Source organism: Tamandua tetradactyla, chromosome 8 (assembly GCF_023851605.1).
Source record: "Tamandua tetradactyla isolate mTamTet1 chromosome 8, mTamTet1.pri, whole genome shotgun sequence".
NCBI lineage: Eukaryota > Metazoa > Chordata > Mammalia > Pilosa > Myrmecophagidae > Tamandua > Tamandua tetradactyla.
In genome coordinates, this window is record NC_135334.1 from 95495982 (window position 1) to 95521239 (window position 25258).

At 43.2% G+C, this 25258-nt stretch overlaps 1 protein-coding gene and 1 pseudogene across 5 annotated transcripts in view; both read left to right on the forward strand.

Moving 5' to 3' along the window:
* NAV2 (neuron navigator 2) overlaps positions 1–25258 on the forward strand; it is a 390205-nt gene that overhangs the window by 237831 nt on the left and 127116 nt on the right. The window lies entirely within an intron of this gene.
* Positions 4795–25076, forward strand: LOC143643937 (cytochrome c oxidase subunit 7B, mitochondrial pseudogene; annotated as a pseudogene).

The following is a 25258-nucleotide window of genomic DNA, read 5'->3' on the forward strand; positions in this document are numbered from 1 at the left end:
TATCCCCTATGTGGGACATGATTCCCAGGGGTATAAATCTCCCTGGCAACATGTGACAGAAATCCTGGGATAAACTGGGACCCAGCATCAGGAGATTGAGAAAGCTTTCTTGACCAAAAGGAGGAAGAGAGAAATGATACAAAATAAAGTTTCAGTGGCTCAGAGATTTCAGAGTCAGGAGGTTATCCTGGAGATTATTCTTATGCATTATATAGATATCCCTTTTTGGTTTATGGTATATTGGAATGACTGGAGGAAAGTACCTAAAACTGTTGAACTGTGTTCCGGTAGCCTAGATTCTTGAAGACGATTGTATAAAAATGTAACGTTTACAGTGTGGCTGTGATTGTGAAAACCTTATGTCTGATGCTCCTTTTATCCAGGGTATGGGATTTTTTACTGAGGAGTGTTATTTATTGGATAAACAATAAATAAATAATAGGGGGGACGAAGGGTAAAATAAATTGGGTAGATGGAAACCACTAGTAGTCAATGAGAAGGAGGGTAAAGTGTATGGTATGTATTAATGTCTTAGTTTTTTCTTTTTTTTGTTTCTTCTTCTGGAGTGATAACAAATGTTCTTAAAAAGTAAACATGGTGATGAATACACAACTATGTGATGATATTTTGAGCCATTGATTGTATACCATATATAGAATGTATGTGTGTGAAGATTTCTTAATTAAAGGTAAAAAGAATCTTACAATCCATGTTGAGGGGCAAGACTTAATTGAAAAATCTGTGTGGTGCGGTGATAGCAAAACGATATAAACATTTCAGTTGGAGTCAGTGAGACCCCTTGAGGGTCAGGTAACAGGAAGTCTTTGTGGCAGAGTTGGGACCTGCCCTAGACTTGAGGCTTAAGGATACCCAGATTCCATTACACGTTCAGTTACACACAAACAAAAAGTACATGAAGCACAGCTGATATTTCTACTTTCTCTCTTTGCCATTTACGAGGGTATTTTGCTTTTTTCTTTACTTGATCTATAGTTGCCGGAGGCTACCAAGTCATGTCGTAGATTCTTGCTGATACTCAGGTGAACAATACCTTTGTTCATTAGGCATCAGTTGTCACTGCATGTAGAGGAAAGAGCACCCCATTCTGGAGTCAGGTCCGAATTTAACTCTGCTCTTCGTCACTAGCCTACTAGTTATGTGACCTTGGATATGTTTCTCAACCTCTCAGATCTTCAACTTCATGTTACATAGTATGGTCCCAGTTTTATCCCACCGTATAGCTCCCATGAGATGTGCCAAAAAACTGTAACCTGCATTTTGTCTATAACTACTCATATTTCTTTTAAGTCTCCCCCTGCTGGTTAGGTAAAATGGGGAAAAAAGTCAGCTTTTAGCCCTATTTATTTCAAACTTTAGTCTGATCTGGTATTTTTGGACAGTCCTTTGGGTAATGGTGTCCACACTCTTTAAAGCAGTACTTCTTGGTCACTTTATCCCCTACCCCTCCCAGGGGACATTTGGCATATCTGGAGACATGTTTGGTGGGGGGTAGATGCCGCTGGCATTTAGTGTGTAGAGCCAGGAATGTTGCTAACTATTCTACAATGCACAGAAAGAATTATCCAACCCAGTATGTCAATAGTGCCAAGTTGGGAAACCCTGCTGCATAGAGAGCTCCAATCCCTAGATTTCTCAATCTTGCATTCCCTCCCCCTCTACCAGATAGCTCCTGGGGGGAGGTTGCTTGCAAAACCTCACGGGAGAGAGGAGACTCAAGGTCATTGGGTACTGTGTCCTCTGATCTTTAGGGCAATGTCCCTTCTTTCCACAGTCGCTGCCTACCCCACTGCCATTAGTAGTTGAAGTCTGTAGGTAAAGTAATTTTACTCTGGTCCATTCTTGTCTGTCTCTGTCTCTGCGTAGTAAGAGCCTCAAGCCTCCTGGACTACTTGACCTCACTGAGTGCTAACTGGGGTATAGACCCCTCTTTCACCTAACTGGGTCTCCCATCTGTTCTGGCCCATGCCAACAGCTCACAGTCCTCCATGAAGAGCCGCCCACCCCCAGCACCCAGTGCCCTCTTACAGTCTCTCCAGCCAGGCTCTCAGCTTTATGAGGGTCCCACCCATGCCGTATGGGAAACAAAAAAGTTCAGGAGAAGTAACCTTGGTACCTCTTTCCCCCTAATGAGAGCATGGTTCCCAAATACATGTCACTATGACTGCACCCTGGGTTGGCCTATAAGGCCACTTCCTCCCCAAATCCCAAAATTTGTCTCTCACGAAGCAGAGACAAGAGCCCTACTCTAATACAAGTGTTCCCTGCGCTTACGTAATGCATCTCTTCCTCTCTGAAAACTCAGGTCACAACTCTACCTGACTCCCTCTTCTCCATCTCCTGTTTCTTCTTCGTTCCCATCATTCTCTAGCGCTGGAAGGATTTGGGCTTTCTTTCATTCCTCCTTCATTATATCTCCTTTCTACCATAAAGTAACAAATCTCAGTGTTGCAGACAGAAAGGGTCTCTTCACTACACTACAGGACAATGCTGTGACCTGCCAGAGCCTCTGATATAAATGGAAACTAAAGAAAATAAACAAATTCTCTTAAGACAAAGGCAGAATTTGTTTTGTTTTGTTTTTGAGGTTATTGGTATGTTGCAAAATCTTATTTTTGTGTGACAAAAACTAAATATTAATTAATTCTTTTTGTTTGATTCGTTCTGTTACAGTCCTTATCCGCACAGGCAGGTGGTTGTGCCTTAGGTGTATAATCATCTACTTGGGCAAAATAGAAAAGAGTCTTCCTACTTAGTTTGAAAATTAAGGTGATGCTAATCTCTCTTCTGGTGTGTAATAGCATTAAATGAGATGCTAAATCTGAAAATACTACTCACGGTGAAGTATTAAGAAAGATGTCCAGCCATGAAACTTACCTGACTTGCCTGGGCTTCTTTCTAGGGCTTCGTTAGATATTTAGGTGACAGAATATTGTTCCAAGAGCTGGTCATTTATTGCCCACTGCTTTACCTACGTTAGAGGGTGCTTCCTATTTTTGTAACTCCAGCTATGAAATATAAAATCCAAGCTGCTTGAAAATATTTTATATATCTGTATCAAACAAGGCACCCACAGAAAATATTGTTTAGACTGTTTCTGTGCACTAATTGTGAGGAGGTAACAAAACCCAGGCATTTTAAAGCTTAAGAGCAAGTCTGTCTTGAATGCTCCCATATCTTCTTTGGTTTGCATAGTGCCTGTCCCATAGTAAGTAATCAATAAAAGTTTGTTAAATGATCATTACAACTGACTTTCAACATGGCAGGACCAGTTATATCCCTCTAAATGAATAAATACCTAAGATTGAAGCCTTGAACTTGGGCTTGAAACTCTAGACACATGGCCTTCCCTCTTCAGGTCCTGGCTTGTACTCGCTGATTCTCCCAGATCTTTGGTCCACCTCTCTCAGTGAGCTTCACATTGACAGTATAGGGAAAAAGAGAAGCTCAGAGTAAAACGGGCCACATGCCAGGTGGGGTGATAAAAGATGTAAGTTCCCCTTGTTCCTCTCTTCCTTCCTTCAACAATGACCCTTATGGGACATGTGTGAGATATTTCTCACCAAGTCAACATTGAACACAGAGGGCAACACCACTGTTCTAGTTTGCTAGCTGCCAGAATGCAATATACCAGGAATGGAATGGCTTTTAAAAAGGGGAATTTAATAAGTTGCTAATGTACAGTTCTAAGGCTGAGAAAATGTCCCAATTAAACAAGTCTATAGAAATGTCCAATCACAGGCATCCAGGGAAAGATACCTTGATTCAAGAAGGCTGATGAAGGTCAGGGTTTCTCTTTCAAGTGAGAAGGCACACGGTGAACATGGTCAGGGTTTCTCTCTTGGCTGGAAGGGCACATGGCGAACATGGCACCATCTGCTAGTTTTCTCTGCTGGCTTCCTGTTTCATGAAGGTTCTCAGGAGGCGTTTTCCTTTTTCATCTCCAAAGGTTACTGGCTAGTAGACTCTGCTTTCATGGTGCTACCGCATTCTCTGCTCTCTCCAAATCTCCTTCATTCTCCAAAATGTTTCCTCTTTTATAGGACTCCAGAAACTTATCAAGACCCACCCAGATGGGTGGAGACATGTTGTCACCTAATCCAGTTTAACAACCACTCTTGATTGAATCACATCTCCAGGGAGATGATCTGATTACAGTTTCAAATATACCGTATTGAGTTGGGATTATTCTGCCTTTACCAAATGGGATTTTGATTAAAACATGGCTTTTCTAGGGTCCATATATCCTTTCAAACCAGCACAACCATGAATCCAAAAGGGTGCATTGAAAGCATGAAAGGCTCTTTCTTATCTGAAAACTATTTCCCACGGTCTTTCCAGGGCTAGACCTGGAGCAACCTCTGGACAGGCTGTTGTTCCTGGCAAACTGGAGAGGAAACAAAATATTCCTTACCACCAAATTGCACCTTGAGGCCAAGATAAATTATTTTAGGCAAGGCTATCCTGGAAGGCGAGGCAGCGGGTTGTGGCAAATTCCAGCAGGGCATGGCAGGGATTTCTGGATTTGAAAAAGATAGGCTCTTATTTCTCAGAGCTGGATCTGACTAAAATTGTCCTTGGCTTTTGGAGATCTTGGGAGGTTTGGAAAGCTCAGGTTGCCAGCCAGCCAATGGGAGGGCCTCAGTGGGATTAGGAAGATTGAATTGTCATGAAAAAGTAGAGACTCAGCTCTATATACAGACATATCTGGGGGGTCTTGGACAAATCACTTTTCTCTAACACATGCACACTTAAAAATACAAATGAGACTCCAAGATGGAGGTAAGACCCAGAGTGGCCTAACAGGTTAGCAACAGGGTTGAGCCAGGTCAGAGTCTAGTGGTCTTTCCATCTACTCTGCCTCTCTCAGCATTTTCTGCTAACAGGTCTTAATGGTGTATGGTTTCACAGAAACCAGAAATACTTCTCCCCATCTGGTATTTTCCTTGGTGTTAAATATCCCAGCCAAGTACAGTGACCCCTGTTTTCATAAGCAGCTCCCTAGGTAAGGAAGCACAGGGATGGGCAGGATTAATTTCCCCAGGTGTTGCAGTACAAGTGACAGCTTTCCTGCATGGCTGTGATTTCACTTGATGCGGGTAGCTGGCTGACTGACAGCTCTGGCTACCAGTATCAGTTGTCCCTGATGGCTGGGGAGGCATCAGTTATACACCTCTTCCTCCATCTGTGGTGGATGGGCAGTCTCTCAATGCTTATCGGCAGTGGGCTGGGCAGTTTATCGGGAGAAAGAAAATTTAAATTAAAATGCTTCTTCAGCATATTCCAGCCTACCCTTGCCACTGTTGGTAACAACAGATTTATCAGGCAGAGACGAGGATTTAAAGAAGATTTACAGCCTCACGGAAAAATGAAGTATGGGTCTATAATTTATGGGGAGGAAGAAAAAGGGTATCTTGTCTTCTCACAAAAACAGGCTTAGAGCTCTGACTTCTTAGGAATCACCAGCTTGTTTTAAAGTTCAGGTCCCCTCACCTTCCGTTCTCCCACTCCCAGCTTTCTCTGTAGAAGGAAAGGGCTGGGAGGAGCCAAAGTGGGTGCTTTGCAACAAGGAAATCATCCTCAGGCCCTTCTCTGTTAGTTCCTGAAAGGACTGCTCATTGTCTGCCTGCCAACCATTAGTGGCAGCCTCTTGGTCCCATCACCTTCCAAATCACAAGCCCTCCAGGGGTTGGAAACGGGAAACCCTTCATTTGGCCTGCCTTCTGGGGAGACTCCAGATAGAAGGCAGTAAAGTTCAATTTAACAAGTATTTCTTGAGCTTGTTGTATGCTAGAGACTCTGCTAACGGCATTGAGGCTAAAAGTGAACAAGACTCTGCTACAAAGATCTTAATATTATGGGGGAAGGTTGTGGTACAGGCAACTCTGTAGGTCAGTGTAAGAGTGGTGAGCCAAGGAGACTGGTGAGGAAGCAATGAATTCTGTTGGAACAAGTAATGGGAAACAGAGTACTGTTAGGTAGTGGTCAGTGGAGAGAGTGTGGGCTGCTGAGTCAGACCTGGATTCCCGGTGCTGGTTCTACCACTCGTAGCTGTGAATCCTTGGCCAAGCTTTTGAACCTCACTGTGCCCTTCTCCTGTGATCCTCATGATGCTTTAATGAGATCATACATGTGACGTCTCAGCCCAGTGCCTGGTGAGTATGTATTCTAACATCTCCAGCAGCTGCAGCATCCTCAGGCTGCATGAGCTGAGCCCTGAAGTGTAAACAAGCCACCCCAGCAGACCTAGGGGAACGGGAAAGGCATGAAGACATGTGGCCGTTGGGGCATGTTAGTACAGCCTTTGGCAAGTTGAGCAGAGTATAAAATGTGAGTAACAATGAGGAGAGGGAAGCTAGGAGGAAGAAAAGAGACAGGAGTGTGCGTCCCCATCTCCAAGACATTTGAGCTTGATCTCAAAGGCAGTGGCGCATCATTGAGGACCCCTAGCTGGGAGAGGAATGCCTGGTTGGAGAGCCTCAGGAGGGTGTGAGGGTGGGGCTCAGGTCAGAAACTTTTACAGAGCCCAGGAGAGCAGAGCCGTGGCCCTGAGTTAAAGCAGAGGCCATGGGAACAGACATGCAGAAAGGTGAAAGAGATTTTTCATATTAAATCAGCCCATTGCAGGTTCCCAGCCTGTGCTGAAACTGGCTGTGCAATACTTGGCATTTGTTCTTAGCACCCTCTATCTCCTTTTCCAACTTTCTGTCTTGCCTGTCGGCCCCCATCCAATGCCCTCAAATTTTATCAGGCCTCGAGGCCACTCTCAGACCAGAGCTGGCGGAATGTTATACAGAATAAGTGGCAAGTGGTAGAATATGATTCTGGGGGCTGCAGAAGCTTTCAGTCCTTGCCCTGGAGAAACTCAGGGCAGTGCGAGTGGGGACTGCACTGTGTGTCAGCAAGGCAGGTGGTGGTGATAAATGTTAGCATTGAGAAGCAAAAGGCTCTAGGGCCTCCAAAGTGACTCTGAGAAGACAGCCAGTGCCTTCGAGTTCTTTTACATACCCGCTTTGTTCTTCCCGGAAGCTAAGCAGAATAATAATAATGCCCGGAGTTGCAGTGAAGACTGAAGGAGGAAACTTTGGCAAAGTACTGGCACAGTGCCTAGGGCATCACAGACCCTTCCAAATCCTCCTCATCATAATTATGATGTTGCTGAAATTAAATGAGATATAATGTACCCAAAATACCTAGCTTGATACCTGCTGCAGGGTAAAAGTATTTCATATATTTGAATTCTCTTCCACCATTATTTGTCCCTAAAACCCCAGTTGGTAAGGAGCCAGTGAGAGCTTTCCTTCCAGTGGAGTTTGAGATAAGAATGTCTTCACGTGGGAACTATGAATACTCCTGTATACTCCCACCGCCAGTCACGGTGCTGGGTCAGAGAACTCCACTGTGACTAATCATCCTTAGCAAGGCACCACTCCTTCCTTTCCTTTCCCACCATCTGGGCTGTCTGCTGTCTCGTCAGAACAGACTCCCTGCCCTTCGCAGGGCTCTTCATTGGTAAACAACGTCAACAAGACGCATTTCAGCCTTTGGACATGACTCAGATTAGCCCAGGTGTTTAACCAGGAGAAATTCCTCCCTGGGCCCATTAATCAACACTACAGAGAAACTGCATTTTAGTTGATTCAAGTCGACAAATATTTAGCAAGCATCTCCTCCATCCTGGGCCTGTAGCTGGGGAATGACAGACAGAGGAGTCTATGGGTGATTTATCCTGTCAGGCCTGGGCCATTCGCTACCCTGGGCTTACTTGTGATTGTTAAATCCTCACCCGAGTAAACCTGGGACATGTGCACAGAACTACTTATACACGTGCAAGAAAAACATGTTCCAGCTCCCCAGGGAACTGCCGCTAGCCTGTACTGCACCCTTTCTGTGTGCCAGATATCTTACATAACTTCCAGATTCTGGATTTATAGAATGTTATTTTCATTTTACTGGTAAAGAAAATGAGCACCCAAGAAGATAATTGTTACTTAATTTTTTTTAAGCCCATGGAAGAGATAAAAAAAAAAAAACCAGAACCTAGTAATCATTCTATTCTTTTGTTTCTTTCTCTTTGTAAGCTGGAATCTCAGTGGGGGTGGAGTGAACCTGGTGCCCTCCTTGCTGTGCCATGGCAGGTGCTCTGTCCACCACCCTGCAGGGCCACCCCCTTGCTGGAGAGCACTGGTCTGCAGGGGTGCCTCCTTTTTCTACTCAGTGCTTTGCAGATATACCTTGAAGGAAGAGAGCTGAGGTATCCCAGATGGTCCTTCATCTCCCCTCATTCTCCTGTTAAGCTTTTGTGTATCTCTCATCTAGAAAGCCTAGTACATAATTATTTTTATCTTAATCATGTAGATCACTTAGGTTCAAAATACCTTTCCCAGTTATTTTTGAAGGTCCAGCAGTTACAGAGTGGCTCACCAGATTTATGATGGCGAGGTTGGAGAATACCAAGTTCGAGTTGAGGTGAATATGAGAAGAAACATTTGGATGAGGTTGGGTGTATTTTGGCCCTGAGACAGTTAGCCCATGTTGAAAGACTCAGAACGAAGGCCGGGTGTGCCTGCACTCAGATCAAGATAAGAAACTGAAGTTTTGTTGGGACTTCATGATCCCCTTATTGTGCTGCTTTGGAGGCATACTTTAATGGAAGGTGCTTTAGATTTTAGAGCTGACTTCAAATCCTGTGCTTGCCAACCAGGTGACTTCGGTGGAAATTTCTTCCTTTTCTGAGGCCCCATTTCCACCTGTTAAATGGTAACCTACCTCTCAGATGTGTGATGAGGGGTAGAAAGCAACATGTCAGCTTGGATACATATCTCTGAGGTGCAAATAAGGTGCCTAGGACACAGGCAAGACTCTAATGCATCTTGCTTGGGATATGACACGTCAAGGGTTTGTGCCTGCCTTGGAAGAATCATTGCATCCTTTCCAGGATCCCCAGGGTCCTGAAACAAAATCTCTCTGAGAGACAGCAATTTGTGACCTTTCTTCTTAATCCTAAAATGCCTACCAACTAGACAGACAAACCGGCATGGACATCTCTGGATGACTTAGACCCAAAAGTGGAATAAGAGTCCGAGTCTAAGGAGAGGTCCAAATATGTCTCCAGAGTCCTCCAGCTGTAAATCAGGCAAACATTCATTTCTTGATCTTGGGGAAAGTGGAAGAGGGGATCTGAGGTTATCTCTGCTGTATTGTTGGAGTCCATGTCCCAGTTCTCAGAGCTTCGTACTTTTAATCGCTTTAAAGCTCACATACTTGAGCAGTGAAGTTTAAAGGGCGAAGTCAACTCAAGTTGTCAGAAACATGGGACAGAATAAATGTGGGTTGGCTCTGCAGAGGAGGAGAAACGCTGCAGAGAAGTTGACTAACAGCACTGCTAACATGTGGTAGTGCTGCAATAATTCGTGATAGCACCACTGCTCTTGAGTCTTGCCTGTGTGCTAGGCACCTTATTTGCACACATTGTCTCACTGAATCTTTAATCAGTTCTTTGAGATAGAGGCTGTTTTTCATCCTCTTTTTATAGTTGTGGAGACCAAAGCTCAGAGAGGTTATGTTACTTGACCAAGTCACACAGGTAGTAATGGCTGGAACCAAACATCCAACCAGGCTGAGTTCAAAGCCTGCACTGCTTACAGTATAGCTTTTCAGTATACCTAGACCCCAGGCTCTGAATATAAGGAAAGTAAGACCAAGAGGAAGAGTGGGTACCCCCTGGACATTGGAAGCCCTGGATACCCCATATGCCATTTTAGGGAGGGATAAAAAGAGCTGGAGGGTGGTGTTCAGAAGGGTAAATCTCAAAGCACTGCATTGCACAGGAACTTGAAAAATACTTGGAGAATACTTACGGAGGCTGGGGCAGGGGCAAAGCCAGTTACTTTTCTTTACCTCGAAATCGTTTATGCATGTTTAATTTCAATTAAATATCACAAGTCTTTGCTGTAGCATTAGAAACACTTGTGTCAACATTCCCCAGGTGCTTGTGCAGAAAGTGAGTGGGGGCAAAAGTGGTTCTCTGTGTGTTGGAAATGAAAACCGATGAGGAGGTCAGAGGCAGGAAAGTTCAGATCTAGAGCCAATTTTGCATAGTGATTTACTGAAGCGCCTCACCACAATATAGCTTCCTGTTGTTAAATCTCATGAAAGTAGGCATTTCAGTCACCTACGGTTTCCAGCCTTTGTGGATCCGATACCTGAATTTCTCTGAGGAAATTCTACTCCCTTAGCTCCCCTACCCACTGTGAACCCAAACAAAATACACAATTACAAGCTCAGCGCCACCCCAAGACCTCAGAGCCATCCGTGGCAAGTTAGGGCTTTATTAATTGAGTGACTTTTGCCTTACTCCGTGGGAGTTGTTAATTAAAACCACTCAACCATTGAGTTGAGTAAGAGGGAGGAAGGTGAACGTTGAGGCTAGCCAATAGACTGGATTTCCACACTCCTTTGGAGGCTGGTGCAGCTGTTTTAGAAGTCACAACAGCCTTTACGGTTGAGTAAGCCATTCACCAGATAGATGTGAAGTTCTTCAGGAATTTGGGTTTCCCTACAGCCAGGCCCTCTGCAAATCATGAACCTGCCTGGCCTCTGATCCAGTATTCATAATACTTAACACCAAGTTATCACCATCATCATCGTCATCATTTTCGCAGTTATCAATTTATTGAGCACTTCTAAATGTCAGGCACCACGTGTAGCACTTTTCAGACATCGTCTCACTTCATCCCCACGTTCATCTCTGTCGTGTAGAAACTCTGCTTCCCTTTTTCCTGATGAGGACATAGGGACGTGGCGTGCATAAATAACTGGCCCACGGTCCCACAGCCGCATATTATGGAGCTGAGACTCCAGCACAGACAAAGTCAGACTACAGAGTACATGCTCAATCACTGTGCTTCAGGATTATCACTGAAGTTGTGTAAACACACCTAAAATCTTACTCATCTTCCTTCCCCAAAACCCGATTCTCTTCCTGTTTCCACCATCCACCTCTCTACCATTGCCAGAACGCAGGAAGAATCTCAGGCTCTTCCTTCCCCTTGGTCCTGGTAACACCAGTCACTAAGTTTGATGGATTCTATCTTTAAATAAATATGCCTTTAAATAAGTATCTTTATTTAAATATGCCTATGGTTAAGCTAACTAAGATGGCTATTGTTGGTCGTTCTAAGTATATTGTTTGTTTTAAGTAAAAAATAGGTAATAAAAAAAAAAGAGTTAACCGTAGCTAGAGGGCCTTCCTTGGCAATCTAGCAGGTATCAGGTCTTCTCTGTGTTCCCAAACACCTGGTAACAGTCCCCAGATGACTCTTCTCAGTTCCTTTTGATGCTGTCTGTATAACTGTCCCTTCCCTGGACTGGGCTCTCTTTAAGCAGACATGCTATGTCTTGTTACGCCTGTATTTCTAACTTCTGCCAAACCTGGTATTTCTGCTTAGAAATGTGTGTGAAATGAAGGAGTAGAAAAGGGCTGTCGTAGCAGTACTGCTGCTGACTACTACTAATAATAACAGCAGCTCGTGTCTACTGCGTACTTTTCATGTGGCAGGTATTTTCCAGGTATTTTCTCATTGGATTCATGTAGAAATCCTGGGAGGGCTATACTATGTGATTATCCCCATTTTACAGATGTGGAAACTGAGGATGAGAGACGAGAAGTCACTTGTCCAAGGTCATAGAGCTACTAACAGGTACAGGTTCAGGAAATGTGAGGACTCAGCAGTTGAGACCCAAACCTCTTCCCTCTGAATCTGTCACCTGCTGGGTTTGAGACTCTGAGACTCAAAGGTTTTTCTGGGTTTTCATGAACTGTACAAAGCCCAGCCTTCAGCTGGATTAATAGAATAATAATGCGAGAAGCAACAGGGTATCTGGTAGTCAGACTATATCAAGTGTCTGTTTTGTTCTTGGCCTCATGTTTTAAAGCGTTCAGAGGTTTGTCCAGGGAAGGGTTATAACGAAGGTGAAAGGCTCAGAAACTACAACCTAACAGAAATGCTTGAGGAAACTAGATACGCTTGGCTTGGGAAATACCTAGACAAGCAGTAGATTCCAGAGCACCAAACTTGAACTGCAGGTAGAAATTAGACTGAACATTTTTTCATTTCCTGAACACCAAAGTGACCATTACTCAATATAAGGAAAAATATGCTGGAAATTAGACCTGTTGAAAAGCAGACTGAGCTGTTTTGCAAGGTCATGAGCCCCCACCCCTGTGCATAGTCAAGCAGAAATGGGAAAAGTATGCAACCTAGGTGTTAGAGAAGAGATTCCTGTATTCGGTGAGAAGCACAGAGAGATGACCTTTAAAAGGTCGTCCCGTTGTCTCATTCAGGACGTGGAGGTTCCCATAGGAATCACTGAGGTTCAGTACAGAGCCAGGTATCTTGTTCAGGAGGAATGGGTCTCCTTTGGGTGCCTTGGCAATCAGGTTTCCACCCGCACGTAGGCCTCAGGTGATAGAGGGGCACCCAAGTTGGGCGTCTAATAAACTCAAAATGCCCCCTACTAATAAACAAAAATTGTGTACACTTCCTTCTCCTGTGCCAGGTTCTGATAAAGTAATTTGGAGGCAGAGTGGTCTGTGGTTATTAGAAATCAGTATAAACTCAGTAGATTCATACCAGCCATGATGCCATCAACATTACTATCTGAAGTTCATTTGATGAAAATAGGTCTTTTAATGTAAAAAATTACAATATTGAATACATTAACTATGCAGGGTCTAGGGAATTCTGATTTATCCCCGCCCCATTTAAATTATTACTTCAGCTTCTCTGCCCACAATTCGTGTGAAAGTGGAAGCACTTGAACCAGTTGAAGAGTGACAAAGTCAGGGACCCTGTTCTGTTGTCTGTGTGACAGAAGACAGCTGTTAGGACTGCAGTTCCTACTGCGTTGGTGGAAGGTCATCTGAGTGTCCTGCAGTCAACCAACTTTAGATTGATTTCTACTCTGGAGGTCACAGGCCTGAGTGTGGGCTCCCTCTCTGTCTGCCCTTCCCCCCGGAGTGTTCCGCCTGCTGCCAGGGTGCCCCTGCCCCTCCCATGTCACACCACCCTCTGTCACTCTGCCCGGCTGCAGGCTGGCATTTGTCTGGATGCTTGGCCTCTTGTCTTCTGGCTGCCTTGTGCCCAGGTTCCCCTGCAGAGCTCCAGCAGCCATCCTGCTGCACGATAGACGTGCTTGTCCCCACCGTTTGTGCTGTCCTCTGTCCCTCACAAACATACCCGTGCTACTCTGCCCTAGACCCATCCATAGATGTTGGAATTCTAGGGTGAAAAACACAGTTTTTGCCTTTCAAACAACTTCCCACTCTGCTGAACTCATTTCTTCTTCTTCTTTTTTTAAATCATGGACGATGAGGGATTTAGCCGTGGGGCATGAGGATGCCTTCAGCTGAGGTTCAGGAAGCCACAGAACTTGGTACCAACATTGTTCCCAAGACTGTGAGCCCTGTGCTCAAGCTATGCTGTGCTTGTAGAGAAGGAGGCTTATCGACGCCTCCCTCTGTGCCTTTTCTTTCCAGCTTCTGCTATAGAAGGCCTCTTCCTTCCGTCCTACCACCATCCTTCACAACCTCAGCTCAAAGCCCACATCTTCCTGCAAGTCTTCCCTGGCCGTTTCAAGTAACAGATCCCAATATTAATAGTATCTGTTTTATCTTTGAAGGAGATGAAAGAATACATCTTCTTTCTCTATGGTCCCTGAATGCTTACGACACTATATATAAAAGACAGTTTTAAGTCGTGGTTGTTATTTATCCATTCATTCAGTCCACCAAGAAACATTTATTAGGTACCTATCAAGAGAGTTCCAGACACTTTTCAAGGGACTGGGGACATTGAAGCAAAAACACTAGTCCTGCCTTACTGAATTTGTTGGGTGAGAGGCTGGATCACAAGGAAACAGACAAGCAAACAATTATTTAAAAAGTGTTAAGAAAAGGAGAGGGGGAACCTTCAATTTTATCAAAGAAGACAGAAAAAAAGAATTTATTTTACAGGGATTTCTTACCCACATGTATTAGAATGAAAACACAACATTGACTACTTTCGATTCATGTTTTCTTGGGCCGATCATCTAAACTCTCTGAGTCTCTGCATCTGAAAAGGAATCAGACCAAGGAAGTTTAGAAATTCCATCAAATTCTAATATTCTTTAGTTCCATGAGACTATCATGGGTGTTTTTTCTTAATGCACTGCTGCATTTAAACTCAACTTTCGAGTAAAAACTTTTGAGTCTGGTGTCTGAAGTGGGAGGTAATGGAGAGAATCCTGGGGTCATCCTGTTTTAGCATGAATATGGCAGGAGCTCGCACCTCTGCATGGAGGTTTTATAGATCCTGAGGTTAGCACGTTTGAGTCATTGAAGAGCCATTCAGCTGCCTTTTGCAATTGTACATGTTGGCCTCCACAGGCATTTTTTTTTTTTTTTTTTTTTTAACATGGGCAGGCACCGGGAATCGAACCTGGGTCCTCGGGCATGACAGGTAAGCATTCTTACCTGCTGAGCCACCCTGGCCCGCCCTCACAGGCATTTTTTGAGGCGTTTTTTTTTTCAGTAGGACACACTTTTACCAAACTTAATTAAAAATAATATTTTTCTATGACTCTTATATGTAAGTTAAGGGAACCTAGCTTCAATTTTATCATCAAAGATAGAGCAAAGGGATTTATTTTACAGGGATTTCTGGCACCCACAAATGTAGTAAAATGAAAACACATCACTGACTACTCTCCACTCATGACTTCTTGGTCTGTGCCCAGCTGAAGAGGCTGGACTGATGATTTTCCTTCCTCCTGTGGTCTTTGGTTGGCAAAAAAATAAAAAAGCCTTTTTAGTTTAGGATTTTATTAAGATTTTAAGAATTTCTACCCCAGCCTTTTTTACTGTGATTATGCAGTGTGGCTTTCAGGGGAGTTTTTGTGACCCAGGGTTACAGAAGCCTTTTTGTATCCCAGAGAGACAGCTGTGAGACCTTCCTGTGCTGGCTCGGGGCATGGATGGGCCCCAGCTGTGGGCTCAACCATAGCTGTTTTTCCTCCATGTGAATATATCTTCTGCCACTTCTGTGGATTTACAACACATTTTTGGAGTCTTTCTTAATATGGAGGTATGGAGGCTTGGAGTTTTAATTAGTTCAAACTCTGATCGTTCCAGGAGAAAAATGGCTTTTCTCATGCATTTTCAACCTTTTATTTAAAAAACCTCATGCCCCCATCTGATTAATATAAAAACCCCACACCCTCCTTTCCCCCAAAATTCAGTGAATTCACAGGGATGTGTGGGACTGTGGGTAAGAGTGAGTGTGGCTTTCCACAATCACTGTGTGTTTAGGATCTCCACACCAATAAGGTTTTGTCAGATGTTTGCTATCGAATACATTGTAAAGAACTCGGGGCCATTTTTGTTTTAGATGGTAAACTTACAACCTTGACTGTGCTGTTTCAGACTGCCACCCAGAGATGAGCTTACATCTGCAGATAACCAGTGTTCTAGGCTACCTGTTCTGAGAGTGCCCCAGTGCACGTGCACACATGGAAAAGTAGATGAGGGCCAGGCATCCTGTGTTGTCAGCTCTTGTTGCTCGATTTAGTGGCAGGCACTTTGAGTATCCTGTAGTTACCCAATTTTGGCTTAATCCCTACCGTGAAGGTCAGAGGCCTGTATATCTAGTTCTTTGATTGGTGGTACCCTTATGGAATCCCATTTAGAATGGATGCCCAAAGTAACCATTTTCTTAATGGAGATGCCACCTGGTAGAAATTTAGAATCTAAGACATGCAATGAATTCATTTTACATTTTAGATGCTCTGTATTTCTATATGCATGTCTCTGTGAACTGTCTTATTTCCTTGTCCCCAACCCCAGGTGGCCTGACAAACACTTTCCCACCCTTCAAGATGCTACTCTAGGGTTACTTCCTCCAAAAAGCCTTTTCTGACCCCTCTTGCTGCTTTGGCCCTTTCCTTATCCCATACAAACCTCTACTTCTCTGTTTCTCCCAACCCAGACTTTTAAAGTCAAGAACAGAGTCTAATTCTCATGTCCCCCAGCACCCAGGCCAGTGCCTGTCTCACAGTATGGGAAGAATAAATATTTCTTGAACAAATGCAACCACTTAAAACATGGACCAGCTCTAGGGCAAAGGAAGGCCTGCAACTCAGAGGCTCTAGTGCAGCACATCCTGCAGCCCTCCGCATGCTTCAGAAAAGCCGTTTGTTTGCTGGGGTTGGGTGTTGCTCCATAGGCCTGCGTTATGCCTCAGTCTGCAAGCAGGACTGTCTCCCAGTTACAAGTCAAGTCACCTTTTACTCCATCTGTTGTCAGGACACCTTGGATTTCTTTCAGCTGCCATCTAAATAAGGCAAGGTGAAACTTGCATGAACCTAAACCAAAGCATCAGTTGTTTGTACCCCAGTTTTGGTAGCATCTGTGGCTGTTACCTGGGGGTGTCTGCATGAAACCAGAAGAGAAAGAGACACTAGTTGTCTGATTCCCTCCTCCAGGGGCTCTAGTCATCTTTGAAAGAGAACACAAAATCCTCAGAGGTGACATGAATTCAGCTGGCTTAATGTGAAATGTGCACTTGTGTCCTAAAGCACTTTGAAGGTTGAGGAGTTGTATCAGAAATCCCAGGAATGAGAAGGCATAGCAACTTCCAGAAGATTGGCAAGTATATCTCAGTGCCTAGCAAGTCCTTTACAGGAAGGATTCTTTTCACAAAGTGGAAGGCTTTTCTGGGGCATGGGCAGTCTGATTAGAATGCCACTGCTGAGCCACCCGCCGGCTGTCTACAATGCATTTTATCATCATGCCCACTAGCCCTGAGTGCGAATGTCCCTCTCAAGCCAGGGTTTCCAACCACTGCAACTGGTCTGAGGTCTGCAGGCCTTTAAATACAAGCGCATGAGTTCACTGATATTTGAAGTTCTAAACCCTCTTATGCCTGAATCTGAGGTAGAGGGAGCATTAGGAATCCAATCTATGAATTGACTTTCAAACTGTTTTCAACAGTGCATTGTTTCCTTACCAGAGTGCCAAAGCCAGGTATTGGGAAGATTTGAAATTAAAAATCACTTTATACAGTAGTCACATTATAATGTCTGTTAAACTCTTAGGGAAACTGAGTCCAGTTGAGGTCATAGTCCCTCCACCTTGGAATCAAAATTTAAGGCAGAGTTTCTATCAATTTGGTCCTCATTTACCCACATGTCTTCAAAATGCAGGCTTTGGGCCCCTACCAAAAACATTCTGTGTCTGTAGAGTCAGGGCCCTGGAATCTGCATTTTTATCAGCATTCCCCAGATGATTCAGGTATAATCTGAGGTCTGAGACTTCCTGGATATCAGTCAATCTCCTTTCACCAACTGTTTCGTTCCAAGAAAGAGCTTAAAGAGGCTTTGTCTAGAAAACTGTCTCCTGTGTGTTAGGATGTGTTTTGTCTTTCAGTAGGTGGACAAAAAGCTTCCTGCTAGGGCTAGAAATATTTGCTGCAATTCCACACTGGCAGTTGAACCACTGTAAAGAGAATTCTGGCAAGTTGCAGATACGGGGACTGTCAAATTTAAAGTATGCAGCCTTTCTTTAGAAGGGTACCATGTCAACTCCCATTTTATACAAACATATTTATGGATGATAATAGAAATTTTACATTGGTGTATTTATTTAAATAGAGATGATAAGCACACTATTGTTAAAATCCTAAACCCTCTGTGAGTTTAAGTGTGTATCTTATTAGCAGTTTTATGGATTTTATATTAAAATGCCTATGTGCATAGATCCTTAGGTAAACTAAACCTGAGTGCTCTGAAAATTATTGTCAGATGGAATTTTGTTAAACTTGTGAAAAATCACATTTGTGTTTTGTAAAAGACACATAGACCTTGGTAGCATGTTTCAGCACCACGCAGGAATTTCCCCACTCGATTAATCACTTCTCTGCTAAGAGTTTGGTGAGAGTAGCCCCGAAGCAGTGGTGAGATCGAGACTGTATGCTAAAATTCAGGGTGACATCTGAATGATAGCAAAGCCATGTGCCATTGCTGAAATCAGCTTATAACAAATAACAAACAATTCTTGCCATGTGGAAGCCATTGCAGGATATGCTGAAGGGACTCATTCAGCCAGGACCCACTTCTGCCCTACTTCAGGAGAACGGCTGCTGGGATGGGGCCTGGGGGAGCCCATGAACCAACTGAAACTGTTGGTAGATTTCGCATATATGTGAGATGGGGTCCATAGCTTTCGTCAGTGTCTCGAAGGGGTCCACATAACTTAGGAAAATTTAGCAATTTCTGCTTTAGATAGTGGTCTCTAAATTGGTTTTGTTTGTGTAAAAAATGAACTTGTCCCATAAATACTTTCATATAAAAAATGAATTTGTCCCTCTGTTACGCATTTTATTTATTTATTTAATATTTTTATTGTTAAAAACTTTACTAACACTCCTGACATACAAACATTCCATACATAGTATACAATCAGTGACTCACAAAATGTCGCCACATGGTTGTGTATTCATCCCCATAATCATTTTTTGAACATTCACATCACTCCAGCAAAAGAAATAAAAAAGAAAAAGAAAAAATTCATACATACCAGACCCCTTACCCCTCCCACATTGTATATATTTTTTAATTTACTATGCCACTCTACTGAAATATTGTGTGCAATATGAAACAGACACTAGACAGGAATTTAAAAGGACACGATAAGAAGGAAATAAAAATTAAAAAGCACCCCATGAGTGCTGCCCGCTACAGAGACCGCTGTCAGAGGCCTGTGCTTCTCACTGTTTAATGTGCATATGAATCTCCTGATATGGGTCAGGGGTGTCTGGGATTCTGCCTTTCTACCAAGCTCCCAGGTGGTGCTGTAGCTGCTGAGCCTCAAACCACACTTGAAGCAGCAGGTAGGGGGTGAGGCACATGTTGCGTTTTGCTACTAACAGTGACCCCTCAGTGTGCCCTCCACCCTGTCCAGCAGCTCCTCAGCACCTCACTTAAGGAAATAGAAATCACTACGTCTGAAGCTCTGATTTCCTGCATGAGGCTTAAAGGGGCCCCTTGGGACCCTCAGACTCCTCCTTTACTCAGGCCTTCCTTTTCCCCCTGCTGTCTCTGTCCCTGTGGCCCGCTGAAGCTGAGCTCTTGTCTGACTAGCTTAGCAACGTCATTGTAGAGCTCCCCAGAGAGGAGTGTTCTGTTGGTGAGGTCTAGCCAGAGTCAACTCTAGACCTCCTGAGCAGAGTCGCTTCTGCAGAAGGCTTCACGTCCTGCTGCACCATGACCAGAGAGAATTGAGCTGGGGTTTCCCCAGTCATTTGGCTCACCTACCTTCCAGGACTCTGTGAGATGGAAGTGAAATACAGATAAGCCAGGGAAGGGGCTGGGGCCCCTGAGCTGTGAATATTCCCAGTTGGTGGCGCACGGCCACTGAAGGAACTGCCCTACAGAGATGTCTATTTGCTGTGTTCATCTTCTCTCTCTGAGCCAAGGCAGCCCATAGTGTGGCCACAGGTGGCTGCACCTGGCTTGGGCAAAATAAGGATCAATTTTGCTACAGATGAAAATCGAACTCTCTCCCACATCTCCTTGAAAAGCATATGAAATCAGCTTGGTGATGTCCTGAAGAGTGCGCAGTCTTACAGGTCGGTGGAAAGCAGTGCTAAGAGGTGTCCCAACTCTGCATCAAGCAGAAAGGTAAGAAACTTGTTGGATTCTCTAAGCCTCCATCTCCCTCTCTGCCTCTTCCAGCCAGGTTGTTGGAAAGGGGGGCTACAAAGGCATATAAACCAAACAAATATGAGTCTGTGTTGGAAAAATTATCAAGACATAAAAGTTGAAAATTAGTCATTTTCTCACACATCTCCTCCCCTTGCCCTATGTTTCTTGATTGAGTGTGTTGTCCATTCTGGATTATTTATCATTAAAGGTCTGTTTTCACAAGGCAACCCAACTAAGAAGGACTTTCTAACCTTGGACTTTCTTTCTAAATGCTTCTGTTGGTTTTCTTTAATGTGTCAGCTTGGGGTGACCCATAATTGAAGAAATCGGCACCATGTTCCTTGATTGGAACTCACCATTATTTGATTTTAAAATGTATGAGGATAAGGTAGGATATTAAAATATATAAGGGTAAGGTAGAATCACTCTGAGATACTTCTCTGCGTTTATCATTTGGGGCAGGTGATTTGATAAAATATGCCACATTTGTCTCAGCTTTTATGCTTCTTTGAGGGCAAAGTGGTTTCCAAGTGTTTCCTTGCAAAATTTTAAGTGTTTCCCTAAATTTGAGTGCTGCAATTTTATAATCAGTGCTGAAAAAAGAAGCCCATTTTTTTCCCAGTCGGATTTTTTGTGATTTGATTGCACTCTCTTCTTCTAAGTCAGATGTAGCAGCTTCCTTTCTCTCATAAAGGTTGGCTTTCTTCAAAAGGATTCAGGCAGCTTTGTTAGACTAGCTTGTTGGTTTGTCCTTCTATGACCCAGAGTAAAGTTTATTCATCTGACTTCTAACAGGCCCCACACTACAGGGATCCTTTTACAGGTTTGTCCAGAAATTCGATTTACATCCTAATAAACTTTGCGAATAAATGGAGAGCACCGTGAAAGCCTGTGTTGTTTAGGGATTTAGATGCTGGTGAAATGCTCAACTGTAAAGGTTTTTCAGCAGCCTACATCATTTTTCTTAACCTTATACAATAAAGTATGTGTTGATGTATGTATTCATGTATTTATGTTGATATTGGCAAGGCACATTATTTGTATATAGAATTCTTTTATCACATTTTTCTTTGCTGTGTTCACATTTCAACCAAAAGTGTGACTGAAAAGTACAGATGGAATGGCATGTCTTTGAGGGAAATTAATCGCCTATGCCTGATTCAAATTTTTTTTCTGCTTGTATTGCTTTCATTTCTTGCATCTGAAGGGTTTTGTTATTATTATTTTTTTAATGTCATACTCCATTAGAAATTCACTGAACCAAATCAGATGGGTACATATTTCTTTCCTTCCCATCCCCTCACACTGCCCCCAGTTCTTGACAGAAGTCCTTTTCTGTTGAGATTAGTGAAAGTCCGTTTGTTTTACTTAAAAAGCAGGTTTCTTGAAATGTGAATTTTGGGAATGAAATGCCACCTTTCTCTCCTTCCATAGGGACTCAAATCTGGCTTCACCTGGTTCCACATTTTTGCATCATTACATTTAAAGAAGAGGGAGAAATCTATTTACTAAATGTTGGCCTCAAAATCTAGCATATTTGTTCTAACAGGTTCTATTAGATTCCAAAGCTTTTTCATAGCTAGCATCAATTACACAGGAGGTAACTACTTTATTGAGAAATTTGCTTATAATAGGCATGCTACCTCCATGGGTCTCTCTTGGCTAGTGAGACCTATCCTCCTACAAGTCTGATCATTGCCCAAAGGTCTGGGATGACTCAGACAGGAGTAGAAATGATGTGTCTGAAAACTCTGTAGCAGGAAATACCGATGAGAAAATGCTCACGGAAAATGAAATCCAGAATGATGGAAGTATTGAAAAGTCAATGTTATCTTTGAAACAAAAGCCAGAGGCTCCCGTTGATCTGCTTAGTCCTTTCTTGGCTCACCTGACTTAAGAAAAGGTCTCAACCCTGCTGGTATCCAAGCCGTTCATGACCACACCCACCACCCTTGGAGTGCCCCCTATTTCCAGTAACAATGAACTATATATCCTCGTTTTATTTCTCTCTGCTTTTGTACCTGTTACCCATCTGCCTGGATAGATTTTCTTTCTTTGGCTGGCAAACTACTACACACCTTTCAAGGACCAGCTCCAATAGCCTTCAGTGACTTCTTCCCCTGTGTGTTCTCCAAGCTTGACATATATTCACCTGTTATATCACTCTTCATGTAACAGTAGAGCTACTTGTTCATGTGTCTGAGCCCTTTAATAGGTTCTGAGTTTCACCGGCATAGACCAGGAACTAGGTCTTTCCATTTCTATAAACTCAGTCTGGCAAAGAGCCTGGTATGTGGCATTTAGTAAACAGGGGAGAAGGAAATGACGAGTTGCTATTGTGTCAAGTGAACAATTGTTGCTGAAGGTACGAACAGCTGCTAATAATTACTAAGTGTCACCTATGTGCCAGGCACTGGGCTATATGCACAATTTCATTTAACCCACAATAACTGTGTGAAGTTCATCTGTAGTTTCACCCATTTTACAGATAAGGAAACAGAGACTCTGAAATTACCCAAAAAATGACTAAGCTGGGCCTTGAGCCAGCCTTTCCTCAGTGTGATCTTGACCACAGTTTTGTTTTCCCCAGCTGAGAAATGGAGATGATGATAATATACACCTGCCTGATAAGGTCCTTTTGAAGATTAAATGTCATGATTCATGTAAAACACTTAGCAGAGCACCCAGCAAGCATTCAGTAACCGTTAGCTCTTATTATTAATACCGTATTTAGCAAGAAGCAGAAAAAAATAATTTGAGCCCATGTCTTTCTGAGGCTCTCCTGCTTCCTGCTTTGTTCTGTGTCACTGTAATACAACCTGTGAAAATAAAGGCTGCTTTTGAAAATGTGGACCACCCTAGGTTGCCTCAGCTTTGAAAAGCAAGATAAACTCCTCCCAGTCACCTTGTCTCTTTAGCAGAGGCTTCTGCTGTCCATTAAAGGGCTTCAGGGAAGCTATGGAAGGTGGAGTCAGTCAGAGAGCCTTCTCTTCCCTTTGCTACAACAGAATAATGTGGAAATCGGTCAGTAGCTTGGCAGCTTAGAGACCCACCAAGCAAACATTGGGGTATTACCAGCAACTCCTTCAGCTCCAGCGCTAATTATTTATTTTGCCAAGGAGAAGGAAAGTACAGCACTGGTCCTGGGGTATTTGTGACCTTGGACGGGCCGCTTCATCCCCACCCCGACCCCCACCCCACTGGGGGACTCTGATAATGCCTCCAGAGGGTGGGGCAAGGCCATCGCGTCCCTCCTTCCCAGACCCTTCAGGCGCACAAGCCTCTTTCACACTGTGTGAAAAGGCCGCCATTTCAGATGCACGTACCAGTGTTATTCCTGTAAGTTACACCTTCTTAAGGGATGAACTTTATTAAGGCAGTCTGTATTAATTCATTCAGTAGACAATTCCAGTGTAAATTTGGATCCAACAAAAATGTGTATTTTTCATCAAGACTAGAGGGGTTATTTTAAAATATATATATGGAGCTTTTTGTAAATCGAACTATTGTACTTAGTGGATAATAATTTAGAAATGGATATTTTAAATTAGATTCTGGTGTGAGATTGTTTCCAGTGACAGCTCTGTCTCCAATGCTGTATTGACTCCCAGTGAGAGAAGTATAAAATTATTTATTTTGAAGAATGTTATTTAAAATATATAATGAGGCAAGGGTACTAGGTACCAAATTGCACCAAGCCAGCGGCTACAATTGCCGCAATTCTATCTACCACTTCACAATGTTTTCCTTTGCCAAAACACACTGAGTTATCTCAGAGTTGGAAGCATTCAGCAAACAATGTCAAAGCAGAGCCACCAGAAACAGGCACCTGATTTCCATAACAAATATGGAAATGCTGTATGAGCTAGTGGAGCCAGTTTCTGTCTTACTGTTTGGACATAGAATAGAACCTGTTCCCTGTTGGCAAAGCCATTCCCCAAAGGAATGGAGAGATCAGTAATCACCCCAGTTGGTGTGATATTGTTTCAAAGCCAGCCCTTAACTGATCCAAGTAAAAAGCATTGTATATCCATAAAAGTACGGCATTATTGAAATAATAAAGTACATTTGAAACCTCACTCAACCTCAAATATATTTTTGCAAACCTTTAGCAGAAGAGGTAAATTCCCCATTTCCCCATCAGTGAGTTCTTTTGTCTCTCTTACTCTTAGTCACACACACAAACACATATACACACAAAGTGGGTGAAATAGACTTGCAGCCAGAACTAGATCACTATCAGACTAGTTGTGTTCCATTCCCTGGCTTTCACTTCTTAGTGCATTTGAGAAGACAGGGGGACCCAGATTTGTCCTTACCTTTGCCCTCCTCTCTTTCCAAAGTCAGAATTCCCAGCAGAATTTGACAAACCAAGTGGCACATTCATTCCCATCTCTCCAGGGCCTCCCCACCTTCATTGTATGCCATTTTTGGACAAAACCACTTTGCACACAGGTTATTGGGCCAGGGGCTGCAGTGTGTTTCAACATTCCAGCTCTGGAATGCTCACTGGGCTCTGCTCTCTGGCCTTGGCACCAAGTCAGGGGTATGTGTGGGCTTCATCTCTGCCTAGGTGTGTATAAATGCCCACCTGTGTGTGTGGCTTCACCAGCAATAAAGATAACAGGGCAATGAATATTAGGATTAGTTTGTCCTTTGACAAGATCTCCCCAGTTGAAAAAAAACTGTTTATCTGAGTAGACCGCTAAAATTAAAATCAACTGCTTTGCTTAATGGTACAACAGATTGCATTTTAAAGAGATTCTGCTCTACATTTTTACGTTTCAAAGTGTACAAATCTCCTTGAAAGGACATTTGATCTAGACAATCTGGCCTCTGCTAAAGTTACCATATTTTGATATAGGTGGGGCAGGGTTTTATTTGTTTGCTTTCCTCCTTGTGCTGGTTGAAGGACTAGTGCACACAGCCCACTGCTGGACCCCGAAACAGGAATCACTAGCTCTGTTGAGTTGGGGATGGGGTCTGGGGGGGTAGATGGATACACGGGTGAACTGGCAGATGAACAGAGTGTTGTCTAGCCATATATGCCTTAGATGTCAAGTTTGGTAACATTTTACAGGAAGGAAAACCTATAACCAGTGTCTTTTTCAAAAGAGTTTTTGCTAAAACCCCATCCAGTGCCTGTCTTTGGGTTTCATCCATCTATGTCCATCCCTTCAACAAAAACAGTATTTAATGAGCATTTAATATGTGCTACATACATGGAATATAGATTTGCACAAAATGGGAGGCTTAAAGGTAAGCATGAGAGGTGAGCATTAAAAAGTAATTACAGGGCAGGCCATGGTGGCTCAGCAGGCAAGAATGCTTGCCTGCCATGCCAGAGGACCCGGGTTCAATTCCCGGTGCCTGCCCATGTTTAAAAAAAAAAAAAAAAAGTAATTACACAAAATAATTTTTTTATCTATGACTATGATGATTGCTCTTCTAGTTTTACTTTTATTGAAATATAATTCACATACTATAAAATTAACCA